Consider the following 11,384-nt stretch of genomic DNA (forward strand, 5'->3'; position numbering starts at 1 on the left):
TTTATTTCTTTCTACTGGTTGCATCCGACGGTTTAAATTTTCTTGATTGATGGCCTACTTCCAACTGATCCTCGTTATCTTTCCCAATCCAAAAATGTGCCCCTTTTTTGTTTTGCTCACGTACGGATCTTTTCCCTTTCGAAAAAAACATATTTTTTCCTGAAGTAGAAAAAATAAAACACATTTCCTTTTTACTTTTATAAAACTTCTATACTTATTTTTTTTCCAATATCTATACTTCTTTTTTCCAATTTTGGCACTTATTTCCTTTTAATTTTCATTCTTTTAAAGGTCTATTTACGGACATTTTTCTGATATTATAAAAAAATAATTATTTTGTTAAATATAATTGTCTACAAACTATTTTTAAAAATACTTACACTTTCTTATCATTGGCACCTCTATTTTTGTTTTTTAGTACAACATGTTAGAGTGGGGGATTCAAGTTGGGAGTATGTGTCAATTCACCTGTACTAATATACAAATAAAAATATATATTTTTTCTGAATGGATCCATATATTTGGAAAGAAAATTACTCTACTATGTTCCAACTTTTTAAATTTTCAACGTTATTTAAAAAAGTTTTAGACATTTTCGCTTACTTCACTCCTCTATTTTCATTTGCATAACTTTTCTCCATTCGAACTAAATTTCTTCATTTTTTGTAACATAAGGTTTGAATTTTAATGGTGTGCACTTAACTATTTAAATTATGTATGACTTTTTCATCTATTTTTATTTTTATTATTTTTCTATTCCTTTATAATAATTTCATATATTTTTTCTTGAATACAGAAAAATATTTGAATCTAATCCTTTCATGAAAAAGTAAATCTCTTACTATCTTATATTTAATTATATGTATTTTTATAAACTTTTATTATTTGATCATGTATACACTTTGTCCTGTTCATTTTGAGTAAAAATATTGTTCAACTTCAAGTTTAGTTGAAAATTTTGCTTCAAATGAATGGCTTGCCCAAAATACAATTCAATAACATTATTTTTCAATTTAGTTCCTGACATATTATCTTTTAATATATGTAAAGTTATCCTACATATTTTATTATCGAATATTTCTACATCTAGTAAAAAAAATTGTGTATCTATCCAAATTGGATTGCCAACCAGCATTTTTTAAATTATAATGGCATCTAATTTACTCAATCAATTGCAATTTCAATACTTGATGAGAATTGTGAGGACTGAAAATCAAATTATTTTGATATCGAGATATGATATATGGGAGATGTTGTGGGTAAAAGATAACAGCATAAGCGAACCGTGCGGGCCGACCCGAGCAGGTCTCGGCCCAAAGCCGGGCCCCACCCTCTGTCTTTCAATGGTCGGCCAGACCTAGGGCTATTGTTTTCCCTGCGTGTGGGCCCACGGAATCTGAAATCTAGGATGATCGACTACGAAACCCTAGGGGGTCATTCAACTATAAATAGGGAGGGGGTCACCTCTCCAAGGTAAGCCAAGACTACACTCTCAAGTCTCTTACTTGTTTAAGTAATCTCTCCTTTTGCTAACTTAGACATCGGAACCACTGTGACTGAAGTCACACCAGGTTAGGGTTTTTGTTCTATTTTGCAGGTATTCGATCCTGAAGTACTCCAGTTGGTGCCGGAAATGGAGAGAACCGATCTACCAGAATCCCAGCATCAACATTTGGCGTCGTTTGTGGGAACGATACAAAGCACGTTCGAACAAGCAACATGAACCCAGAAGAGAGCCTGCGGTGTTCCAATGGTGACTGCCAGCCGAGGAGGAGGCTGAACATGGACGACCCCCTGAGTGGAGGTGTAACGCCCCGCGTTCTCTGACTCGTCTTTTTAGAGATAAATAGTGTCTTTCGATTTTTTTCCCTAAGCTGATAACCTTAATTCTTGGATTTTATAATTTTGAAATTCTAATTTTTGGCTAAAGTAGAATTAAGTTTAATTTCATTGGATTGAGATAATTTAAGTTCGACCTGTGTAGGAGATTTTTAGTTAAATCTTAAATTCACGAGTTTTAGGATTTTCCTTCCTAAATTCTACTTTACTTTGAATTATTATTCTTGGCTATTAGAGTTTAAGTTGGCTATTTTATTTCAGGTCGTTGTGGGTTGTATTTGATTTCTAAAGTGAAATTTTGGGCTTGTTGTTTTGGGCCTCCTTTAAGATTTGGGGTTTGGGCTATAAGTTTTAAAACAAAGTAAAAGAAAAAAAAAAGGAAACCCTAAATCTAAATCTTTCACCTTTCTTCTTCATCTTCTTATTCTTCCCCACCGCTGCCCACCGCCCCAACAGCCTTCATCGCCGGCGACTACACCTCACGGCAGCGTTCTTCGGTGGCGGCGCCTCCTCGAATCAGCAGCAGCCCGACCCTCGGCGACCTATTCGGCGGCAGTTCGCGAGCACGACAACGTTCTTCGGCGACGGCGCGACTTCAGAACCCCTTCGGCAATCGTCGACGGCAGCAGCGACGGCGTTCTCCAGCGATGGCAGCAAGCAACACGAGCATTGGTCGACGTCCTCCTGCAGCAGCCCGCGCACCCAGACGATAGACGACCCACGACGTCGATTGAAGAAGTTCATGGCGACGCGACCCTTAGCCGGACCTTGACCTCAACAACCCGACCCTTGTGCAGATAATGCTCGATTTGTAGTAGCTAGCAGCGTTAGAGGTGGTTTTAGAGCGTTTCCCGTGCTGTAAAATGCAAAACAGCTTAGTTCCTTGGCATTCGGCGATTACCCACTTTCGTTCGAGGCCCGATTCACGTTATCCATACATTTTCGAGCAAGATTTAGGTTACCCACTCCTACACGAAGTTTTTGTTGCGGTAACGAGCCCTTCGAAGCCCTTAGAGTTGGTTTCAAATGCTGAAACATATAACTAACTTGCTGTTTTAATGTTTTAATGCTTAGGTGTGGGATTGATGCAAGAAGTATGAACTTGTTTTTGTGTAAGTAGTTTCTTACTGGAGGGATTGGTTGTTGTGTGCTGATATGATATGGTTGTTTGCTCGTGTGCCCATGTGTGATACTAGCATGTCGCTTGTCGTTGTTATCATTTAGTAAACGTCATTGTTGATAAAACTGTTGATATATTTTGGGAAAAGTATGTGGTTGTGTGAATAAATTGTAGCCAGGTAATCCTGGATGATTATGATTGAATTGCTATTATGTTCTAATTGGTTTTCATGATGAAATTTGTATACCGGTACTATAATCTGTTGTTTCGAAAGCGTATTGAATATTTATGAGAAATCGGTTGTGTTTGATGTATGCTGGGTATTTATCAATTATACTTTGGGTTAAGTGGTTGTTTGTGCTTTTTCTATGAACGATGCCTGCTGGAGCTGTTGGATCATGTTGGACTATTTTAGATTGATTGGCTTTTACATATGATCATTTTGGTGTATCGCATATTGGACTGTTATGAGATTGTTGATGCATGAGGCATGACGTAGTAGCAAGTAGGACTCTTATGAGAATTTTGGGACATAACAAAGTAAGTAGCACGGGGGTGGGTGTGTGCGTTGATGTGTGTTAATAGAAATTGTTCTTGCTGATTTTACATTATAAACATGTTTCTCTTATTATTTTATTTGTTGGACAGGTTTTTGAGGTCGATGCTGTTATTGTAACTTGCGGTTATTTTATATATTGGATATGTATATAACTGGTATTCATGTTTGTTGTCTGCAACTTTAGGAACTTACTGATATTGTATGGTTGGTTGGAAGTGATTAGGATTTGTTATGTTGTGAAAAGCATGTTATGTGAAGAACGTCATAGGGTTGTTTGTTGAAGCTTTGTGTGCGCTATGTTGTGAACAGGTTGGTTGTTGTCAAACATTGTGTTATTGAGACCCGTGATGCATTGAAATCTTACTAGTGGTTGTGTTATTGTTGGGCTTTGTGGTGGTTGGTGTTATTAGGGAAGTAGTACTGAAATCCTGGTTGGAGGCTAGAAATGATATGTGGAGTTATGAAAGTTACAAAGTGAATGGGTGAGTGTTAGGGCCTCGGGTATAAATGGTCGAGGGTTGATACGTCACTAATTGGATATCGAGGCCTCGGGTATAAATGGTCGGGGGTCAATACGCGAATATTGGATAAAGATGAGCTTCGAGGCCTCGGGTATAAATGGTCGGGGGTCGATGCGAGGAGTCTTTCGAAAGGAGAACTATTGGGGCCTTGGGTACAAATGGTCAAGGGCCAATAGACGGTGAAGTCATCGGGGCCTCGGGTATAAATGGTCAAGGGCCGATGCTGCAGGGTTGGGGCTCTGGGTATAAATGGTTAGGGGCCGACTCTGCTCGAAGGAGTTAACTGTGGAAGGCTAGAGTAGCTGTGATAAGCGTACTTGAGATGTTAGGGAGACTAGAGGTTGGTACTGGTAGTTAATGTGTTCCTGGTTATGGTTGTCACTGAATTTTATAGAATGTGTCTATGTTTGAATGCATAATGTGATGAAAAGCATGACTGTGAATGTTTCATGATTTGGTTGAGCATGATGTGTGTGTGTTGATTCTTTAATAAGCATGACACGTTGTTCCTTGATAAGTATGCTGTTTGTGCGTGACCCTTCAAATAAGGGCTGCTTACTGAGTACTGTGGTTGTACTCATCCCTCTTTTTCCCCTCCAGTTCGCAGGTATCGAGCTAACTCTTGGGATGGTGATGGCGAGAAGGAGGCTTGATCGGAAAGACCATTAGCTATGCTGTGTGCAATTAATTTCTTTTAGTTAGGATAGTTGTGGCCATTTAATGTTGTAGTTGAGTTGGTAGTGGTTGGTTTTGTTTAGTTTTATTGTCTAAAGGATGTCGTAAGGTTGCCGATTCATTGTTCTTTTAGAGCATTAATTTTGTTAGCCTCTTGAACTACGGGATTGTAATCCACTTAGGATATTTATGAATACATTTGTTTAAGTTGATCGTACTTGAATTAGCTTTTGCTTCATTGCCATTCGAGATGTTAATATTCATTTAGTGGATGGTTTATAGTTAGTAAGGTTTCCTTGAAGGGTTTGGTTAATGTGAAGTCGGTATTAAATGGTTTATCTGTATAGGATGTGAGTTTCTCTTAAAACATTAGTGTTGTTGTTCTAATTATTCAAGCTCTCGTGAGTGTTGGAAATCAGAGTAGCGCAGCAGAAGCGTGGTAGTTTTATTGCTTAGTGTTGTTGTGAAGAAAATTCTCTTGTTTATGTGAAAATTTTAGGTAGGCTTAGTAACGGTCCCTGTTTGGAAATGGTGAAATTCCTGGGGCGTTACAGGAGGCATAGATGCCGAGCCGAGCCGAGCCGATCTGAGGCGTTGAGAAGGCTTGCCAAAAGATATACGGGCCAAGATGCTGGTGCAACCCGAAAACCGATTTGCTGTCTTGGAGGAAAAGGTCGAGGGGATGTACCAACGCATGATCCAACTGCTTCAAAAGAGTTGGAAATGGGTGATTCACCATCGTTTGAGTACCTACCTAACCAATTCTGCACAGCTATAAATTCCAGCAACTTCTCCACCAAATTCATCAAGCCTTTCTTCCTTCTCTTGATCATTTTTTTAGTGTTTCTTTGTTGCTTTCCAAGTACTTTTGAGTTGCTTTCATTAGTTACTTTTGGTTTTTAAATCCCGAGCACTTTACATTCCTTTATTGAGCTTGTTTTGTTTCCATTTGTACTTAGTCATTTTCTACTTATTCAAATATATAAAAATCCAGTACTTTGCTTATCTTCCCTTTGCCTTTACTTTATTTTTAGTTAAGAGAGTTGTGTTTTTGGAGGAAAGAGCACGTGACACTCTCTCTTGCTTGAAAGAGAAGGGCGAAGCTCTCAATCCCGATAAAAACTCTCCGTTAGTTAACTTTTGTTTTTCACACATGCATTCCACATTCAACCATTTTACTTGCTGTATTTTCTTCAATATGTCTTTCTAAATTCCCGTTTCTAGCCCGGTTATGGATACTTAGCCTTTTATGTCTAAAAAGGGTTGCTAAGAAGTAGTGTTTTTGCTTTCCATTCATTGGTCAACATGTTTTCCCAAAAAGTTAGGATTTAGAGAAGGCCACTGTAAGTCTTAACAAGTCAATACTGAAAAGGTTGCTTATTTGCATTGTTGAGTAGTTAAACCGAGGAGAGGAGTGCCTTAGACATAAGGGTTCCGCTTAAGTAGCCTAGACATAGGACCTTAACCCGAGGTTGCGACTATTTCCATCCTAAAACTAAGATATCTCTCGTAATAGACATATTAGGGAATGTCTTAGGACTTTGAACTTGCTTAGACATAAGTCAAGTGAGAAGCGTAGTCGTTGGTTTCTAAAGTAAAATGCATATTATCCTTAGCATGTCCTTGATTCTTTGTTGGCTAACTTGAAGTAATTCGGGCAAGGTTTTATCATTATAAGTCCAAATCCCAAATCCAAAACCATTATTTGTGACCACTTTCCATTTTACAAGAATCACTCATTTCAACATTCACTATTCTTTAAAACTTTAGAGTTTGGAAATTATTTAGAAGTCCTTGAGGATCGATACTTGGATACTCCATCCATTTTATATTACTTTGACAGGTGTGCGCTTGCATCTATATAATTGTTACCACGCTTAGTGCGTGCGTTCAGCATAAACGCCCAGTCAAGTTTTTGGCGCCGTTGCCGGGGACTTTAGTTTTAAAATTATTTTCAAATTCTTTTAGTTTTTATTTTTGTGAATTGTTGTTGGGTGTAATTTCCATCCACCGTTTTTGTTCTATATTTTTGGTCGTTTATCTCACAAGGGTAAGTTAAAGTGCATGAGCACAAGATCTTTTCTTCTACCCCTTGACCCTGAGATTGAGCGGACCCTTCGAAAAACTCGAAAGGAGCAAAGACTTCGAAAACAACTAGAAAAGCAAAAAGAGAGAAGGTGAAATCAGTCCTGAAAGTGAGGTAGAGAGTACGAGCACATCAATGGCAGATATTCCACCTCGTGATCCGGTTGATCCACCTGCTGTTAACGGTAATATGAGGGATCATGCAAGAAATGATGAATTCAACCATATCCAGATGGCGGACAACAGAGACGTGGCAATGCGAGAATATGCCGCCACGGCTTTTCAGAACTTTGATTCAGGGATAGTCAACCCTATTCCAGCCCACGCAAACTTTGAGCTTAAACCAATGATGTTCCAAATGTTGCAGACAATTGGACATTTTGGAGGGCAGGAACATGAGGATCCACATGATCATCTGAAATCATTCATTCAAATTGCAAATGCATTTCGATTACCCGGTATAACAGACGATGCTCTGAGACTAACACTTTTTCCATTTTCTTTGAAGGACCAAGCTAGAGCATGGCTCAATGCATTTCCACCGGGATCCATCACCACATGGGGGTCGTTAGTGGAGAAGTTCTTAACAAAATTCTTCCCACCTACTCGCCACGCTGATATCAGAGAGGAGATCATCTCCTTTAGACAGTATGATCGTGAACCTGTTCACGAGGCGTGGGAGAGATTTAAAGAACTAATCAGGAAATGTCCGAACCATGGCTTGCCGGCATGCATCCAGATAGAACATTTCTTTAGAGGTTTAGATCATCCTACTAAGATGATGCTAAACAATGCTGCCAACGGAGCCTTTACAAAGAAGACATTCAACGAGATAGTTGACATCCTAAATGACTTAGCTTCACACAACGAACTATGGTGTTCGCAAAGATCTAGGGCAGGACCAAAGAAGCAAGATCCAGCTGGAGTTTTGGCTCTGGACATTGCGACCTCGATGCAAAAAGAGATGGTTACAATGAACCAGAGGCTAAAAGAGATGGCATTGGGAATAAAAATCCATTAGCCACGCCGATACAACCTGTGCAGTCGGATTATTGCACTCCTGCCCCTGTTTGCCAAGTCAACGATCTCATTTGTTCATTTTGCAGTGAAAACCATATTTATGATAATTGTCCACATAACCCTGCTTCCGTTTTTTATGTAGGACATGGGAACAATAGGAACTTTAACCCATATTCGAACACTTACAACCCAGGTTGGAGGCACCACCCTAATTTCTCATGGGGAGGACAAGGAGGTTCAAGCGGTTTTAATCAAGGGCAGAGCCAGCAGAACAAGCAGCCCTATGTTCCACCTACACAGCAATACATCCCACCACTGCAACAGCAGTACAATCAGAGAACACAGACTCCACCAGTTCAAAATAACAACTCAAATCTTGAGAATATGATGAAGGAGTACATGGCCCGAACCGACGCAGTGATACAATCTCAAGCGGCATCAATGAGGAATTTCGAGACCCAATTGGGACAGCTCCCCAATGAATTGAAGAATAGACCACAAGGTTCTTTTCCAGGCCATACTGAATTACCAAAACGAGAAGGGAAAGAACAGTGCAAAGCTGTCACCCTCAGGAGTGGACTGGCATATGATGGACCAACAATGCCAACAACAGATGTACAGATTCCGTCCACTGAACCAATTGTAAAGATACCAGTAAATCCAACAACACCAGAAAAAGAAAATATTAGAAAAGGTAATGAGGACACCCCGAGTGTTCCTCCACAGGTACAGCCTTCTTTTACCCCTACTCCCCCGTTTCCACAAAGATTAGTTAAGAAAAATAATGATTCCCAGTTTAGAAAATTTTTAGATATTTTAAAACAACTGCATATAAATATACCATTAGTAGATGCTCTAGAACAGATGCCAAATTATGCTAAGTTTTTGAAAGATATAGTTTCTAGGAAGAAAAAAATAGGAGAGCATGAACTGGTAGCCATGACAAAATGTAGTAGTGAAGCTGTAGGCAGCCCACTACCCATGAAATGTAATGATCCTGGCAGTTTTACCATTCCATGTTCCATAGGAGGAAAAAACTTAGGTAGGGCATTATGTGATCTAGGCGCTAGCATTAATCTTATGCCATTATCAGTTTTCAAATCTTTAGGCATAGGAGAAGCTAGACCTACTACGGTTACCCTTCAACTAGCAGATAGATCTATCATAAGACCTGAGGGAAAGATAGAAGATGTTTTAGTCCAGGTGGACAAATTCATTTTCCCTGCGGACTTTATCATTCTAGATTGCGAGGCAGACTTAGACGTTCCCATTATTTTGGGAAGACCATTTCTAGCCACTGGGGATACAATTTTAATGTGAGGAAGGGAGAAATTACAATGAGGGTAAATAATGAAGAAGTTAAATTTAACGTTCTAGACGCCATGAAATTACCAGGAGACTTTGAAGAGTGCTCTGCTATAAATAGCTTGAATCCTATTATGTTTGATGAGTTTTATGACTTATTAGTTACAGAGATTGAAGAAGAGCTTGATAAGATAGCAGAAGGACCAGAAGATGTGGCTAATCCTATTGAAAAAATACAAAAAGAAGAATGCAAGTCGTTACTTCCGTCCATAGTGGAACCACCCACGTTGGAGCAGAAGCCATTGCCGTCGCATTTGAAATATGCGTATCTAGGGGATAACGACACTTTACCAGCTATTATAGCTTCCAATTTATCACCTGCTAATGAATATTCTTTATTGCAGATTTTGGAGAAGCACAAAAAGGCCATTGGATGGACGATAGCAGATATCCGAGGGATAAGCCCGGCCTTTTGCATGCACAAAATTCTATTGGAAGAAGATGCTAAGAACTCTATTGAGAGTCAAAGGCGGTTGAACCCGAAGATGAAAGAGGTTGTAAGGAAAGAAATTCTTAAATGGCTTGACGCCGGTGTTATATACCCAATATCCGACAGCAGCTGGGTAAGCCCAGTATAGTGTGTACCAAAGAAAGGGGGTATAACCGTGGTGGCCAACGAGGAGAATGAGCTCATCTCAACCCGAACTGTGAGTGGGTGGAGAGTTTGCATTGATTATCGCAAACTCAACAAGGTAACGAAGAAAGACCATTTTCCTCTTCCGTTTATTGACCAGATGCTCGACCGTCTGGCAGGTAAGGATTTCTATTGTTTTTTAGATGGATATTCGGGTTATAATCAAATTACTATTGCTCCAGAAGACCAAGAGAAGACAACATTTACGTGTCCGTATGGTACGTTCGCTTTCAGGCGAATGCCCTTTGGACTATGCAATGCACCCGCGACTTTTCAGAGGTGTATGATGGCCATCTTCTCTGACATGGTAGAAAATATTCTAGAAGTTTTTATGGATGACTTTTCTGTTTTTGGAAATTCTTTCGACGCTTGTTTAGTTAATTTGGAGAGTATTGGAGAGATGTGAACAAACAAACCTAGTCCTAAATTGGGAGAAGTGTCATTTCATGGTACAAGAGGGTATTGTTTTGGGTCACAAAATTTCCAAGCAAGGAATAGAGGTAGACCACGCTAAGATAGACATCATTTCAAAGCTACCTCCTCCTACAAATGTCAAAGGGATTAGAAGTTTTTAGGGCATGGGGGATTTTACCGCCGCTTTATAAAAGACTTTGCTAAAATTTCTAAACCCTTGTGTCAATTGTTAGAACATGATAGACCATTTGTTTTTTATGATGACTGTTTAAAATCATTTGAAATGTTGAAAGTTGCTCTAAGTTCAGCTCCTATAATTATCGAACCTAATTGGGATTTACCTTTTGAGCTCATGTGTGATGCCAGTGACTATGCAGTAGGAGCTATGTTAGGACAACGTAAAAACAAGATCTTGCATCCTGTGTATTATGCTAGTAAGACTCTGACCGATGCACAATTCAATTACACTACTACTGAAAAGGAACTGTTAGCAGTTGTGTTCGCCTTTGATAAGTTTAGGTCTTACTTGATAGGCACAAAAGTCATTGTTTTTACTGACCATTCTGCTTTAAAATATTTATTTGCTAAAAAAGATGCTAAACCACGTTTGATACGGTGGATTTTGTTACTTCAAGAGTTTGATATTGAAGTTAGGGACAGGAAGGGTACTGAAAACCAAGTTGCTGATCACCTGTCTAGATTGGAATCCCCGCTCTGTGATGATGGAACTGTTATACGTGAACAGTTTATTGACGAGCAACTCTTGCGAGTTGATTCAGTTCCGTGGTATGCCGATATAGCAAATTATTTGGTAAGTCGAATAGTTCCTTATGAGTTCAACAAGCAACAGGTAAAGAAATTTCTAAATGAAGTTCGATGTTATTGTTGGGATGAGCCTTTTTTATATAAGCTAGGACCTGACAATATCTTACGCAGGTGTGTCGCAGAAGAAGAGCACGAGGCGATATTAGACGCTTGTCATATGTCTCCATATGGAGGACATTTTGCAGGACACAAAACCGCAGCCAAAGTTTTGCAAAGTGGGTTCTTTTGGCCCACTCTGTTCAAAGATGCACATAAGTTTGCCCAGGTTTGTGACAAATGCCAACGGACAGGTAATATATCTAAACGCCACGAAATGCCTCAAACCCC

At 39.4% G+C, this 11,384-nt stretch overlaps 1 non-coding gene across 1 annotated transcript; it reads right to left on the minus strand.

The window, feature by feature from the left end:
• Positions 1–7,415: 7,415 nt before the first annotated feature.
• On the minus strand, positions 7,416–7,522 carry LOC148208581 (small nucleolar RNA R71). Its single transcript, XR_015788630.1, has one exon. It is a non-coding gene; the product is annotated as a small nucleolar RNA R71 (small nucleolar RNA).
• Between the last annotated feature and the right edge of the window lie 3,862 nt (positions 7,523–11,384).

This window comes from Momordica charantia (assembly GCF_013281855.1).
Source record: "Momordica charantia cultivar OHB3-1 chromosome 10 unlocalized genomic scaffold, Mcharantia_2.0 BLBB01000010.1, whole genome shotgun sequence".
In the NCBI taxonomy this organism is placed as follows: domain Eukaryota; kingdom Viridiplantae; phylum Streptophyta; class Magnoliopsida; order Cucurbitales; family Cucurbitaceae; genus Momordica; species Momordica charantia.